At 35.5% G+C, this 16,623-nt stretch overlaps 1 protein-coding gene across 2 annotated transcripts in view; it reads right to left on the bottom strand.

Annotated features, from left to right (window-relative positions):
• Positions 1 to 16,623, bottom strand: part of PHF3 (PHD finger protein 3) — an 85,703-nt gene that overhangs the window by 57,697 nt on the left and 11,383 nt on the right. The gene's annotated exons all lie outside the window — the stretch shown is intronic.

The raw sequence follows: 16,623 nt of genomic DNA, 5'->3' as shown, positions 1-16,623 counted from the left end.
TGTTATCTGGAGTTTTCTATCACTGTTAGCTGAGCCTAATCCTAACTAAAACCAAGGCCAAAAATTCTAAATCAAGATGATGACTCAGTAAATTACAACCTATGGGAAGCAAATTCATGATGGCAACAGAGACTAGGAAAAGAATATAGAGTCTAGAGTACAGAAAGTGTTTCTGGGGTCAGACAGGAGGCTGAGGAAATAAGAAATGGACAGCCAGGGAGGCTGAGGAGGCCTAGGTCTATGATTTGGAGAAATCTAGGTAGCCAGTTTTCCTACTTCTCTAAAAAACAAGGATCTGCCACTGCCAAGGAATTATGAAATTCAGCTTCTGTAGCTGGCGGATACATTTATTTCTAGGATAGTGAAGGCGAACCAAGGATAGGGCCTTGAAACAAGTAATCACTCTTCTGGGCCACTATAAATTAGCCAGTCTCATTTTGAGATCCCGTAAGAATCAAGATGCAGCTCTCTATCTTTTATCAGAGTTTCTTTTTTATCAGTGTCCTCAAAAGATAGCAAAGAGCTTAGAGATTTTATTATTTATTTTTATTCTCGACAGAAAAAAAATTAGTAATTATGAGGCTAATTAGACAAAGGAAAAGGAGGTCAAAACTAAGGTTAAGAAAACATTTGCTCAAGGATCCTTGATATTCTCTGTATCAAAATTATTTTTTTATTCACTTCCTTAAACTACCCAGGCTGTTGTCCACTCACCTGAAACAGGCACTATTCACACTGTATCTTCTGAGATTGGTACCCACTGGAGTTGTCAACCATTAAAATGCTCTCATCCTAATCTCAGACTCTGTTTACAGGAAATTGGCTTTAGCAGGAAAACAGAAATGACATCAGTTATGCTTTAAACAATGTCATCATTTTGGATATTCTCGTACTTCCGGAAACTTCTATGTAATCATTCCATGACAATTTATCGTTCTTGTTATGTAAGCACATATTTGATAACTAATTTGTCATTTATGGTTCACTTAAAGACATGATAAAAAACCTATGACAAAAGACCAAAATTAGGAAAAGGTAGTATTTTAGGAAAGAACAGATGACAGAAAATAGCGCCAACACCAGTAGATTCAGATCAGAAATCTTTTGAGAAGATCTTCCAACTAAGCAAATAAATATGGAACGGAGAAGAGTACAAAAGGAGAAGACACAGGTCTACAGAGTTCCAAAAGAATCCAGGCAACAACTACAGTAAAAATGGCAAAAAGGGATTCTGCAATCCTGCCATGACCAGAAGAAAACAGCAAGAAAAATCATTGGAACTAAAGAGGATAAAATTGATTAATTTTACTCAGCTAGCTCTTACTTTAAATGTGGGCTATAAAACAAAAAATACACCAAAATGATCTTCCTGTCTGAAGGTGTGGGGCTACTCCTGCCTATTTAAGGCATTACAGAGGACCCCAAAATAACTTTTTGAGGAAAATTTTGGCCCTGTCCTCTACAGCAATGGCCCCCAACCTTTTTGGCACCCGGGACCAGTTTCATGGAAGACAATTTTTCCATGGATGAGGGGGTGGTTTTGTGATAAAACTGTTCTACCTCAGATCATCACACATTAGATTCTCATAAGCAGAGCACAACCTAGATCCCTCACATGTAGAGTTCACAATAGGGTTCACGCTCCTATGAAAATCTAATGCCAACGCTGACATGACAGGAGGCAGAACTCAAGCGGTAATACTCACTTGCCCGCAGCTCACCTGTTGCTGTGCAGCTGGGTTCCTAACAGGCCCTGAACTGGTACTGGTCCATGGCCCACAGTTTGGGGACCCCTGCTCTACAAGGACAGCAGAACAGCCTCCTATTCTAACAAACACTCTTATCAGAGCCTGAATTTATGCAATCTCATACCCAGCCCTGATGATTAATAAAACTTATGTATAGGGCAAAATAAAACAAAAGGCTAATTACATTCTCAACAGTTCTCAGATAGTATCACATAACTTATCTTCTTATCAATATATTTAAAAATCTAGTGACAACTGATATCCAAGGTAGGCTGTTTGAAAGACAAGCTAAAATCTATCCTGGGATTGGATCAGTCAGACCATGATGCTAGCCCCTGTAATACTGCTCATACTGGAATATATATTGAGGGATATAAGAAAAAGCCCTATGTTCACTGAAATTATGTTAAGGATTTTTTCATATCATACTGGTTGAAATTTCTTTCCAGTTTTAGTGTCAAAAATGATTTCCCTTTTCCTGGATACTAAATTTGTTTTTACATTCAGGACACTGTATTCTTTACTTTGGAATGTTTCCTCTTCAACAGTAATTGCTATAAATCTGTGAGGCAAAGTTGTACCGCACCTGCATCACACATTTTATTAACTTCTAGTCTCATTATCTGGTCCCACCTTCTCCTTGTGCGTTTTTCCAGTCAAAATTTACTAAATGTCTATATTCTAGTACCAGTATGAATAACATACATAGTTGCAATCCCCGCCTTCCTAGAGGTAAATTATTTAAATTTAAACATCTTTAATAATTAAAGTATTGCTAAACCTCCATAAATAATTCCTGGGATTAAACACAGTAATGTTGAGAACCGCAAGAACTGTAAAGGGTTTGGGATTTTTACCCTATTCACAAACTAATGAACTAGCCTATTACTGATTCATGTTCACTGACAGAAGACACAAGGGTACTGGGTAAAAGACAATGAACTCTGTCACCCATGGCACAGCAAGCAGCACGATGACAAGATCCCCCTGTCTCCTCAAGTTCCACAGGGACAACACAGGTATGCCTATATAGATGCCTACACACACAATGGGTTGAAATACACGAGAGGAATATTGTTGAGAAGGCATTGCCTTTTACAGTGAGCAGTAAGCAAGCCTGCTGAATGTAGACTTAAGAAGTGGAGGTGAGACAGCAAATGTAATGTCATCCTTCAATGCTGCTTGCTATAATTACGACCCTGAGAAACGGTCCAGGAAAAGAATGGTCAGGACCTTGCATTCTTGCCATGCTGAGCAAGAAAGCTCAAGAACACTCAAAACTCACGGAAGACAACCTCTCCCAGTAAGTTTACGTTAAATAAATAGACTTACTAAACATCCTGGGAAAATAAGAAGAAAAATTATTTCTATACTAAACTTTAAGCTCCGTAAGAAGAGATCAAGTTTTGTTTTACTCAACATTGTATGTCCACTGCCTAGCATATTACCTGACATATAACAGACATTCAATAAATGAATAAAGTCAAAATCAGCTAATTTGTACAAAAAAAAAAAAATCCAAGGTAATGCTTATTCATAAACCACAATTTCTTCAACTGTAAAATGAGTATGAAGTTAGAGGTTTTTTCCTTATATCTAGATGAATTCCATCCTGAATCAACCTTATCTGATAAAGAGGGGTTCAAGTAGCTTGCAGTACACGTCTACCTGTTGGCACTTAACAAAGGCACATTTTTAGAGCACTTCTCTAGTATTCAAGATTAACTAAATCACTGGCCAATGACTGTTTTTCTCTCTAAAGTCCTTGGTCTTTAATAACTAAGAGCCATGAGCACCACGGAACCTGCCGGCATGTGATGTCTCCCTCGGACACCCAGCTTTAAAATTTCTCTCTTTTGTACTCTTTCCCTTTATTTCTCAGACCAGCTGACGCTTAGGAAAATAGAAAAGAACCCACGTTGAGTATCAGGGGTGGGGTTTCGCCCAATATCTGGCACCCACGTGGTCTTTCTTTCTTCCTAAGTGCATGTGGGAACCCGATTCCCTTTGGTAGGTGCAGAGAAACATCATCGGTTTGGTCCACAGATATGCATGTTCAACTCCCTGACGACTGGTGAGTAGTCTGTGTATGGTCCGGGTTAACTATGGGTCACACGGAGTATAAAAATTATACTTACCTCTTCTATATTAAACTCCGGTTAAAACAGCGAATGGTTCAAGTGCCTATGGAAAATAACTAAGCGCCATTTCGGGCACTCATACCATAGAATTAACACAAACACACATATATTCTTTAAACAGGAAAGAGAACCATCTTCTTTGTTCTTTCAAGAACAAAACTAAAAAGAAACACACACACACACACAAAAACAAAATAACATCCTAATCTTGCTGACTACAAAGCTAAACGAAATCTGAGAACCGATTTAGAGCACTGATCTTAACAGAACTTACGTACTTGAAGGCAACAAAAATTAGAATGATTGCAATCCATGTACTATGACTTACATATTAATAACCTTGGGAAATTAACCATTCTCAAAACTTCAGTTTACTGGGCTACAAAATGAGATTAGTAATACAGGTTGAGTATCCTTAACCCAAAAATCAAAATCCAAAATACGAAACTTTTTGAACATCAAAATGGCATTCAAAAGGATATGCTCACTGGAGCATTTTGGAGTTGGGATTTTCAGATTAGGCAGGCTTGCTGAACCAGTAAGTATAACGCAAATATTCCAAAATCCAAAAAATAAAATCCAAAATCTGAAGTACTTCTGGTCCTAAGCATTTTAAATAGGGGATACTCAACCTGTAGTATCTACAGCTCTTAAGGTTTTCGTGAAGATTTAATAAGACAGCGCTAGCAAAGTGGTTTTGCACAGTATTTAGTACATTAACATCCACACATATTAACTATTTTTTCAATTTCCTTTATATATACAATTCCTTATGAGAAAAGAGTCGGGGGTTTTCTTTTTAAGCTGCATCTGCCTACAATACTCATCTTGAAACCACTTTCTCAAAAATCCTAAGATTAACACTAGTTTCATGACAACATATATAAAGTAGCAGTTCAAAGAATAATTTATCATGTTCCGAGTTTTGGGGACCTTACTATGATGGTTAATTTGATTTTTTAATTATTTAGTTGACAATAATATATGGTGTACAACATGTTTTGAAACATGTATACACTGTGGAATGGCTAAATCAAATTAATTAACATGCATGCATTAACTCACATCAACTTTTCTGTCGTGAGAGATGGTTCATTTTATATGTCAACTTGGCTAGGCCATGATGCCCCAATATGTGGTCAAACACAAGTCTAAATGCTGCTGTGAAAGTATTTTTTAAATAATTAACATTTAAACCAAAAGACTTGAGTAAAAAAGATCACTCTCCATGATGTGGGTCAGCCACAACCAATTAGGTAAAGCTCTTCAGAGACAAAAATGGAGGTCCCCTGAATAAGAGAAATTCTGCTTCCAAAATGCCTTTGGACTCAAACTGCAACATCAAATCTTCCCTACGTCTCCAGCCTGCCATCCTACCCTGCAGATTTTGGGCTTGCCAGCCAGTCTCCACAATCACGTAAGCCAACTCCTTAAAATCAATCAATCAATTTCTCTCTCTCTCTCTCTCTCTCTCTCTCGCTATAAATACACACACACACACACACACACACACACACACACACACACACAGTCTATTGGTTCTGTTTCTCCGGAGAACCCTGCAAACTCAGATAAGTTTGTTAATAGCTTTATTACTAACACAAGATTAATATTACTAACAGGTGAAAAAATCTGAAAGCAAGGAAAGTAATGCAAATACACCATGAAAGAAATAACCATCAAGATAATAATGGAGAGGGTTCCAAAATCCCTAAGTAAGAATTACTGTATGACAGAAATTTTATATTTATTATGACTTAATTAAAAGAGTCACTGATTCAATACGGCAGACTTTGTCTCCCCATCCCCAAATCCCATTAAAATGAGAAGGAATAGAAGGTAAAAACCTGTAACAACAAAATGAATAAAGAGAAGACCAAAAGCAAATCAAAGATTTAAATACATTTCTAGGAGATGAAGAGAAAACTGAATAGAAAAGATAACTAAAACAGAGCACAAAAAAGTCACAGCCCAGAGTCCAAAGAAGCTGAGGCTTAAGAGGCTGTGAACAACCTTGTCCAACAAACTTTTAGAACCTCTAAAAATGAAATGATAGATAGCGTAAGTAGTGAGCTGGGCTAGACATTAAGGATTAACTGAAAGCCTTAATACTGAGAGGTCAACCTCATCTCCTCCCCCACCTGAATACCCAGCAAGGCCTACAACCAAGCATTGAACCCAAAGTAAGAGAAAGTATTTTCTTAACCCTGAACTTAAATTGAATGAACTGAAGGAAATAGGACAGTTATCACCTAATGATAAGGTACTTCTTACCCTGGTTCCCCAAAATAACCTTAGGCTATCTATCTAAAGCCTACTTATCCCACAGCAAAACATGACTAGACTTCCTATTAATTGTAAACATTAACAACCAACGAAAAACAATCTGACCTTTGGGGAAAGCATGCAGTACTACAAGAAAGATCAAAATAAACAAATACAAAAATTAATTCAGACTATATCTAAAGAGACACTTATTCAGTTGACCCTTGAACAACATGGGTTTGAACTGTGCAGTTCCACTTATATATCAATTTTCTTCTATCTCGGCCACCTGTGCAACAGTAAGACTAGCCACTAGCCCCTCTTCTTCCTCCTCCTCAACCTACTCAACATGAAGATGAGGGTGAAGACTTTTTTAATGTTCTACTTCCACTTAATGAATACATACTCTCTTTTTGATGATTGTCTTAATATTTCTCTAGTGTACTTTATTGTAAGAATACAGTATATAATACACATAACATATAATATACAAAATATGTGTTAATCAGCTGCTTCTGCTATCAGTAAGGCTTCCAGTCAACATAGGCTATTAGTAGTTAAGTTTGGAGGAAGATAAAAGTTATATATGAATTTCTGAATGCAAAGAATGGAGGTTCTGTACCCCTAAATCTCACATTATTCAAAAGTCTACTGTATATCCCTGTGAGAATAGACTACTACCAAAAACATGGAATAAAGAGGACACATGAAAGATTTCTTAGAAACAGTAAAATATTTGTCAAAATGAAATATTCAAAGAGGTAGAAAATATGGCAATAAATATCTAGAAAGATATAAAGCAAAATGTTGGAAAGATGCAAGAAATAGGTAAAAAGCACCAGCCAACATCTGTCTTCCAGGAGTTTGCAGAGAAAACACAAGAAAAGTTCCCAGAGTTTAAGAGAACACGCTCCAAATTGAAAAGGCCCACCAAGTGCCCAGGAAAATAAATGAAAGGCTAATGCAGATATATCACTGCAATTTCAGAACATCAAAAAGTAAAGAGAAGATCCTAAAGCTGGGTTGGAGGAAAGGTAACCTAACAATGCAGCAAGCCTTATATAAGTATCAGGCAACAGACCAGCAACATTAAATGCTAGAAGGCTAAGAAACGACGAGATAAAATTTGAAGGAAAAGTGACATTCAACTTTGGATTCTATGTAAAAGCAAATCATTAGTCAGGTATGAGGGTATTAGAGGGTATTAGAAAATTACCAAGGACTTCAACAAAGAAAGAGAGTATAGATAAAAAAATAAAGAAGATGGAATACAGGGAAATAATAGCTCTAATTAAGGAGAGCAGTAAAGCTCAGAGATAGAAGATAATATAACAGGCCTAGAAAATCACAAACCCAGACAGGGGGCTCTGGGCAACAGATCTCCAGGGGAAAAATGAATTCAATAGACAAATAGTAGGCTCAAAATCTTGGAAAACAAAGTCTCTTGGAACAGCACAAAAATGCAAGTTTATACACACTATACACACACACATACAAACACACAGTCAGCAACTGTACTAGAATAAAAACTGTACTAGTCGTGGTCCAAGGTGTCTTGATTTTTTTAAGGGTTTCAGGAATAACAATGGAACAAATTTAAGCAACAGAAGAAGAAACAAAAACTATCAAAGATACAGTAATGAAGATTGATTTTATTTCACATTTTAAGTTAAAAAGGCAAAAAAAATAGTCAATGCAAAGTACCACTAAGATATATTCAGTTTTATATTATGTCAAGCTAAGGAAAGCAAAAATAAATGGAAGCAAATAGAATTAAAACAGAAAAGCCACAGAATATGCAAAATAAAGACTTCAACTGGAAAGCTCTGGCCTTGGGCCAGAAATTCCCTACTCTGGATTTTCTGAATTTATAAAGTGATATTTTAGTATTTACATTAAAAGATATATATGTTTTATCTCTGAGTTCAATTGTTATTTTTGTTTTAAGGATGGCTGCAGCAATGACTATGGAAAAATAATCTGAAAAGAACAGCACAGTCCATTAGAAATGTCTAAAGCAGGGCCGGGCACGGTGGTTCATGCCTATAATCACAGAATGGCTTGAGCCCATGAGTTCAAGACCAGCCTGGGCAACATAGCAAAACCCCAACACTGCAATAAAAAGAAAAAGAAAAAGAAGAAATATCTATATAGAAGAGCAGTCTATAACCCAGAAAAAGCGTAAGAAATAAAATGACAAGAAACAAACTGAACTAAGAGCAATTAAAGCTACTTACATAAATGTAGTAGTTATCACCATGCTTTTAAGCTATATTGCATATAATTTAAAGAAGCTATGAAATACATAAAGCCAACCAATAGAACTTAGGACTAAAGTGAACACAAAAAATAATTTGTATTTCTTTTTATAAAAAGAAATAAGAGTTTCATGGATAATTTAGGTTGGAAAAGACCTAAAAAGGTCACCTAAAGCCAGACACAGTGGCACACGCCTGAAATCCCAGCACTTTGGGGAGCCAAGGTGGGCGGCTTACTTGAGCTCAGGAGTTCGAGACCAGCCTGAGCAACATGGTGAAACCCTGTCTCTACAAAAAATACAAAAACAGGCCGAGTGTGGTGGCTCACACCTGTAATCCCAGTACTTTGGGAAGCCGAGGCAGGTGGATCACCTGAGGTCAGGAGTTCAAGACCAGCGTGATCAACATGGAGAAACCCCATCTCTACTAAAAATACCAAACATTAGCCAGGCATAGTGGCGGGTATGGTGGTGGGCGCCTGTAACCCTAGCTACTTAGGAGGCTGAGGCAGAAGAATTGCTTGAACCCACAAGGTAGAGGTTGCAGTGAGCTGAGATCACGCCATTGCACTCCAGCCTGAGCAACAAGAGCGAAACTCTGTCTCAACAACAACAAAAAAAAAAATCAGCAGGGTGTGGTGGCACGCACCTGTAGTCCCAACAACTAGGCAGGCTGAGTTGAGAAGATCACTTGAGCCTGGGAGGTTGAGGTTGCAGTGAGCTGAAATTGTATCACTGCACTCCAGCCTGGGCAACAACAGTGAGACCTTGTCTCAAAAACAAAACAAAACAAAAAAGAGATCACCTAATACAAATAACTATCTGATGCCTGAATCCCCAGTGAAACACCTCACTCAAAGGGTCATAACCAGCAAAAGCAAAAATCCTGTATGCCCAGCAAGAGAACCTATTATTCCATTTTGGAGAACCACAAGTTCCTCCTTTTAGCCACTTAAACTCTGCCTCCCTCTAACTGCTACCTAAGGGACCTAGGTCTTTCCCTTTTATTCATAAAAAAGTCAGATCTCTTGTGAATATGATAAACTGTCAAATATCTATGGCAGCTACCAGGTCATACTCTTTTGATCTTTCAGCATTTCCTCTTCTTCCCTAAGTTACAGCTCTAATTCTATAAAGTACTTACCTCTCTTTTATCTTTTGCTCTCTTCAAAACATACTCCACGTTCAACTGAACCCCTCTACGTAAAACTCAAAATGATATTTAATCTTAATAATCAATCTTATAGAAATTTTTATTCTTAAAGGGTAAGCATGTGCTTACAAGGCTCATCAGTTCATCTTGTTTAACATTTAATTAAAAGTACATACTTTGTCTAAACCAATGTATTTCCATCTCATCTGCATGGCTACACATACTAAATTTGTATTTTTCATGTTAAACATGATTCTCTCTGTAAAAATAAATCTCCCATCAAAGAAAAGCCCAGGACCCAGTCTTCACTGCAGAATTCTACCAAACATTTAAAGAAATACCAATTCTCAAACTATTCCAGAAAATTGAAGAGGAGGGAATTCTTCTTCCTAACTCATTCTGTGTGGCTAACATTACCCTGATACTAAAACCAGACAAAAACACATCAAAAAAAGAAAATTAGAGGCCAATATCCCTGATTAATAGAAATGCAAAAATCCTAGCAAACTGAATCCAGCAGCACATTAAAAACATCACTCACCATGATCAGGTAGCATTTATCCCAGGAATGCAAGAATGGTTTAACATATGAAATCAATAAATATGATACATCGCATCAACAGAATGAAGAACAAAAACAATATGATCATCTCAATAGACACAGGAAAAGCAAGTGATAAAATTCAACATCCCTTCACAATAAAAACTCTCAACAAGTTAGGTATAGGAGAAACATATCTCAACACAATACAGGCACGACAAACCATAGTCAACATCATACTAAGTTGGGGAAAGTTGAAAGTTTTTCCTCAAACATCTGAAAGAAGACAAGGATGCCCATTTCCATTCAACACAGTACTGGAAGTCCTAGCCCAAGCAATTAAGCAGGAGAAAAAAATAAAAATAAAGGACATCCAAACTGGAAAGGAAGAAATTAAACTGTTTATCTGCACTGTTAGAACTTAAAAACAAATTCATTAAACTTGCGGGATACAAAATAAACATACAAAAGTCAGCAGCATTTCTATATACCAAAATAAACTAGTGGGAAAAAAAAAATCAAGAAAGCAATCCTACTCACCAAAAAATGTAGAACACGTTGGTATAAATTTAACCAAGAGGTTAAAGATCTCTGCAAGGATGACTACAAAAAAACTAATAACAGAAATTAAAGAGAACACACACCAAAAAATAGAAAGACATCCAATGTTCGTGGTTAGAAGAATTAATATTGTGAAAATGACCATATTACCTACCAAAAGCAGTGTATAGATTCAATACAATGCTTACCAAAATACCAAAATACATTCTTTACAGAAATGGAAAAAGACAATCCACAAAACCACACACACACACAAAAATACACAGAAGCACCAAAAAAAAAAAAAAAATCCACTAAATAGCCGACGTAATCCTGAGCAAAAAAAAAATAAAGCTGGAGTTATCACACTACTGGACTTCAAAATATACTACAACGCTATGATAACCAATACAGCATGGTACTGGCCTAAGAGCAGACACGCAGACCAATGGAACAGAATAAGAAACCCAGAAATGAATCCACATATTTATAACCAACTGATTTTCAACAAAGGCACCAAAACAATCATTTGGGAAGAAATAATCTCTTCAATAAATGGTGCTGGGAAAACTGGATATCTATGTGCAGAAAAATGAAACTAACCCCCATCTCTCTCCATATACAAAAACCAACTCAAAATGGATTAAAGACTTAAATGTAAGATCCAAAACCAAGAAACTACTAGAAGAAAATGGTGGAAATGCTTTAGGACACTGGTCTGTGCAAAGATTTTATGGAAACCTCAAAAGCACAGGCAATAAAAGCAGAAGCAGACAATTGGGATTAGATCAAACTAAAAAGCTCTGGACAGAAAAGGAAACAATAAACAGAGTGAAGAGAAACCTACAGAATGGGAGAAAATATTTGCAACTGACCCATCCAACAAGGGATTAATATCCAGAATATATAAGGAATTCAAACAACAACAACAAAAGCAATCCAATTTTTTAAATGGGCAAATAAGCTGAATAAACATCTTTCAAAATAGACATACAAATGACTAACAGGCATATGAAGAAAATGCTCAACATTACTAATCATCTGGGAAATGCCAATCAAAATTACAATGAGATATCATCTCACCCCATTTAGAACGGCTATTATCAAAAAGATAAAAAATAATAAACACTGGCAAGAATGTGGAGAAAGGGGAACTCTTACACACTCCTGGAGGGAATGTAAATCAGTACTGTCATTATGGAAAACAGTATGGAAGTTCCTCAAAAAACTAAGAACTACCATATGACCTAGCAATCCCACCACTGGACATAAATAGCTAAAGGAAAAGAAATCAGTATCTTTGCACTCCCATGTTTATTGCAGCACTATTCACAATAGCCAAAATACGAAATTGACCTAAGTGTCTACCAACAGGTGGATGAATAAGAAAATGTCATATATATACACAATGGAATACTAACTATTGAAAAAGAACAAAATTCTGTCATTTATTGGAACACAGATGAGCTTGTAGGACATTAGGTGAAATAAGCCTGGCACAGAAATATAAATACTACATGCTCTGTCATATATAGAAGCAAAAGAGTTGAGTTCAAAGAAGTAGACAGTACAACAGTGATTACTAGAGTTGGGGAATGGGAAGGAGCAGGAGGACTAGCCAAAAGTTTGTTAACAGATACAAAATCACGACTAGGTAGGGCACAGTGGCACACACCTGTAATCCCAGCACTTTGGGAGGCCAAGGCGGGCAGATCACTTGCGTTCAGGAATTCAAGACCAGCCTGGTCAACATGGTGCAACCCTGTCTCTACCAAAAATACAAAAACTAGCTGGGCATGGTGGCAGGCCCCCGTAATCCCGGCTACTCAGGAGGCTGAGGCAAAAGAATCACTTGAACCCGGGAGGTGGAGGTTGTATTGAGCCAAGATAGGCCCCCTGCACTCCAGTCTGGATGACAGAGAAAAACTCCATCTCAAAAAGAAGGAAAAAAAAGAAAAATTTACAGCTAGATAGGAGGAATAAACTCTAGTACTCTATTAACACTACAGGGTAACTATAATTAACAATTTATTGTGCATTTCCAAATAGCTAGAAAGGCAGCTTTTGAATGTTCGTAACACAAAGAAATGACAAATATTTGAGGTGATAAATATGCAAATTAACCTAATTTGATCATTACACATTGTACACATGCATAAAAATATCACTGTACCCCACAAATATGTACAATTATGTGTCAAAAACAATTTTTTAAAACTCGATTCTCAAAAATAAGTTATTAGTGTAAAAGGTTCATTGAAGCACAGAAGCTTTAAAAAAAATCAACAAATACTAATAATAAACAAAAACAGTGAGAAGACTCCAGTGCAGATATAGAATGAACTTATATGTGTACCTGGATTCAGAGATGTAATTAGTATGCACAAATAGCCCCAACAACCCCCAAGAAAGCACAAATAGGGAGTAAAATAATAAATATCTGAAAACTGAATTTTACTAGACCAGAGAGCCACTATGTTTATAGTTCAATGTCCTGTCTAACTGAAAATGCTGTCCAAGAGAAACATGAAGCCATAAAACCCAAAACTTTTTAAACAAATCTCAGTGACACACTGGTACACCAAACCTTTTTTTCCAGAACAAGTGCAATATAATTTTTCCAATATTACATAGATGAATTCTGTCTAGTGATAAACGAGCCTCAAACTAGGTATGATTAAAAGTTTAAAATTCATATGACAAAAAAGGGACTAAATCACACTATTACTGATAGTTTTACTAATTGTAAAACTAGTCTTAACATATATTACAACTATTACAACACTTTGCTTGAAAGGAAAGCAGTGCAAGCTAAAATTATATTAAACAACATTGATTGATGTCATATAATATCAATGTCATTTATGATAGGAAAGCAACACATGATGTAAGCAGGTGTTTTCCTTTAGTTGAAAAAATACTCAATTACACAATATGAATCAACTCTTCCCAAATATTTGGGATATCTGTAAGAGTTCAATGACTTTTTAATTTGCTTAACCTCCAAAAACCATACGATAGTAGAGAATTTTTTTTAAATTAAAAGAATGATGATTTTGCTAGACATAATGCAGCCTTGAAAAGACATCTTGGTTTCACTGAAGGATGCAGTAGCTACAAGTAGTAACCTACAGTAGCAGATAAAAGTGCTATTTGAATGAAAGGCTGCTCTAAACACTCATGTTTCTACAGTATGTCTGTTTTGTTGGTCTTAAAACAATGTTGAATTATATTGTAAAAACTAAAGACATCAACTTACAGTCACTGAACATTTATTTTCAATATACCATATCAAGAAATGGATTGTAAACACAAGATTGTTCCACACTTATGAATCACAGCTGTCAATGTAAAAAGGGAACACGTTTGTAAAATGAGAGACAAAATAAACATTTCTTCATAAAACTGTTGCTAGTAAACACCATTGCAGTGATTTTGAATACACTCCTCAAGTGGTATATATAAACAGTATATTCAGTATCTCAAACCTATTACTTGGGAAAATATTGTTCTGCTCACTCACTAGAGGTTAAAAAAGTGTATTAATGGGCACATCTAAAAACCATAAGCAAACACTACACTTAGAGATGAAGTAATACTTGACACAGTCAAAAGCATTCAAAGAAGAATGCTGGCTGCTTTCTCTCAAAATGAAACAATTGGCACCCCAACTTTTGTGTATCCAACAGAACATTAAATGTAATTTTCTATGTTTCTTATTTTTATAATTTTCTAAAACTACGATTTTTTTGAGACAGCTGAAATACAATCCAAATCACTATGTCAACAACAAAAACACTGGTCCGAAACCAACTTGGTTCACCATAACAGAAAAGATGATGTAGCAATTATTTTGGTAGCTAATTTTAGCACTAAGGTTACAAAACAGCCACGATCTATAGCTTTCACTGGTCTAAGGAATATAAACAGGATTATTTCCCTGCTTAGCTTCAATGAAAACAGCTAGTAAAAGCCTATAGTGCCAGGAACAACAATCTGGGCAAGAACTATGTTGTTTTTATTTAAAAACAGCTGAAATTACTGAAAGTTACTGTCCACACAGGGTTTTCATCAATAATTACAGTAAGATTTCCCAGGCCAAGCACAGTGGCTCATGCCTGTAATCCCAGCACTCTGTGAGACAGAGGCCGGAGGATGGCTTGAGGCCAGGAGTTAGAGATCACCCCGGGCAATATAACAAGACCCTGTCTCTACCAAAATAAATAAATAAATAAATAAATGAATAAATAAGACTTCTTCTTTGCAATTATCTCAAATCTAACAAAAAGTTAAAATTTTTTTCAAAAATGTTTTCCATTTTGCTTTCAGAAAATGTGTGGGCCTTTTACTGACCTAAATATCCCAAAGGGCAAAAGAACTTTGAAATCAAGATAAATCCCCTGCTAGATGGCACAATGAAATTTAAACAATCTTAAACAGAAAAGCCTTATTAAGTTTCCCCCACATATTTCCTTACATATCTTTAAAACATACACACTACACGTATATCAATGTAAACATTCTGCTACATAATCAAAGATAAATAATTGTAGTAAACAAATTTTAATATCAGAAAATTTAGGAAGTAATTTAAGTTCCTAAATTTAAAAGTTCATTTAAAAGATAACAGAATCATAAACAAATAATAAATCATAACTCAAAAAATTTCTATGTACTTACAAACGTGCTCTAAGTCTTCTATTAGCAAAAGAGATGTATAACAAAACTGAAAAGATTTTTCACATTAATAAAAACTTTTCATATCAACAGAAATCAATTTTAAAAAAAGGACAGGAAGTAAGAATACAAGTATTACTATAGAACTGGAATTTTATAAGCAAAAAAGTCTAACAAGATGACACATGTGTCAGTTCCACATCCAATGTAACACGCTTGAAGGTAACTGGAGTTCCAGCAAGAACCATGTTAATATTAAATAAATGTTTTTCCTGAATTTGAACTAAACTAGGAAACAGTGACCATACAACTAAACACTGTCAAAAGTGCTTAACAATAAAGATAATTAGAGCTACTATACTGACACAAGCACCAAAGTAAAAAATTGAACAATGCATACATAAAACAAAATTTTAAAAGCTTTAAAACATTTAGAATACAACAACAGAACAATGTAAACCTAAGTAATAACACAATACAATATAAATGATTCAGAGATACACTATTAGCAAGCAATTCAAAAGACCTCAGTTTTAAGGAGTTGTTAAAATGAAGCTTCCTAGTAGCCAGTGTTGAGGTCTTAAGGCAGAGTAACCCGACAAACTTATGGGTGAACAGCAGACCACCTATTTCCAACTTTAAGTATTGCTATATTAAATTTAAAATATACATAGAAAACGTTTTTAAAAATGAAAAATATGCTGAACAAACTGTACAGGAGAAAATGTCTAGTGAACGAAAAACAAACCAACATCACATAAATCTAAGAACTATTTACTCTAGGGAATGGTGAGGGAAAACCTTACTTTTCCATGGGAAGCTGATTTTACCTTTACCTATAATTTTACTCACAGAATAGCTACTAATAATTGCCACAACGTTTACAGTAATATTTTCTCTGCTTTATAAAAGAAAAACTGTTTTTTTATACATTAACATGACAAAGTACTTTCTTATTAAGAATAGTTTAGCCTTACAGAAAAGTAGTTACTTCAACTATAGACCCTTTTCTGTCCAACAGAAATATAATGTAAGACACATACGTAATTTTAAATTTTCAAATAGTCACTTTTTAAAAGGCAAAAAAACCAAAACAAGTGACATAAATTTTAAACACAAATATCCAAAATATCACCTCAGCACATAAGCAACATTAAAAAATTGAAGAAATTTTTTTTAACTTTTTTTCATACTGAGTCTTCAAAATCTAATGTGCATTTTATAGCACATCTCAATTAAGACCAGACTCATTGCAAGTGATCAATAGTTACATGTGGCTAGTGTTTACTGTCCAGAGCAGC

The sequence above is a fragment of the Theropithecus gelada genome, chromosome 4, assembly GCF_003255815.1.
Source record: "Theropithecus gelada isolate Dixy chromosome 4, Tgel_1.0, whole genome shotgun sequence".
Taxonomy (NCBI): Eukaryota; Metazoa; Chordata; class Mammalia; order Primates; family Cercopithecidae; genus Theropithecus; species Theropithecus gelada.
Note: the sequence above shows the minus strand (reverse complement) of the source record. Positions and strands in the feature narration are given on the sequence as shown.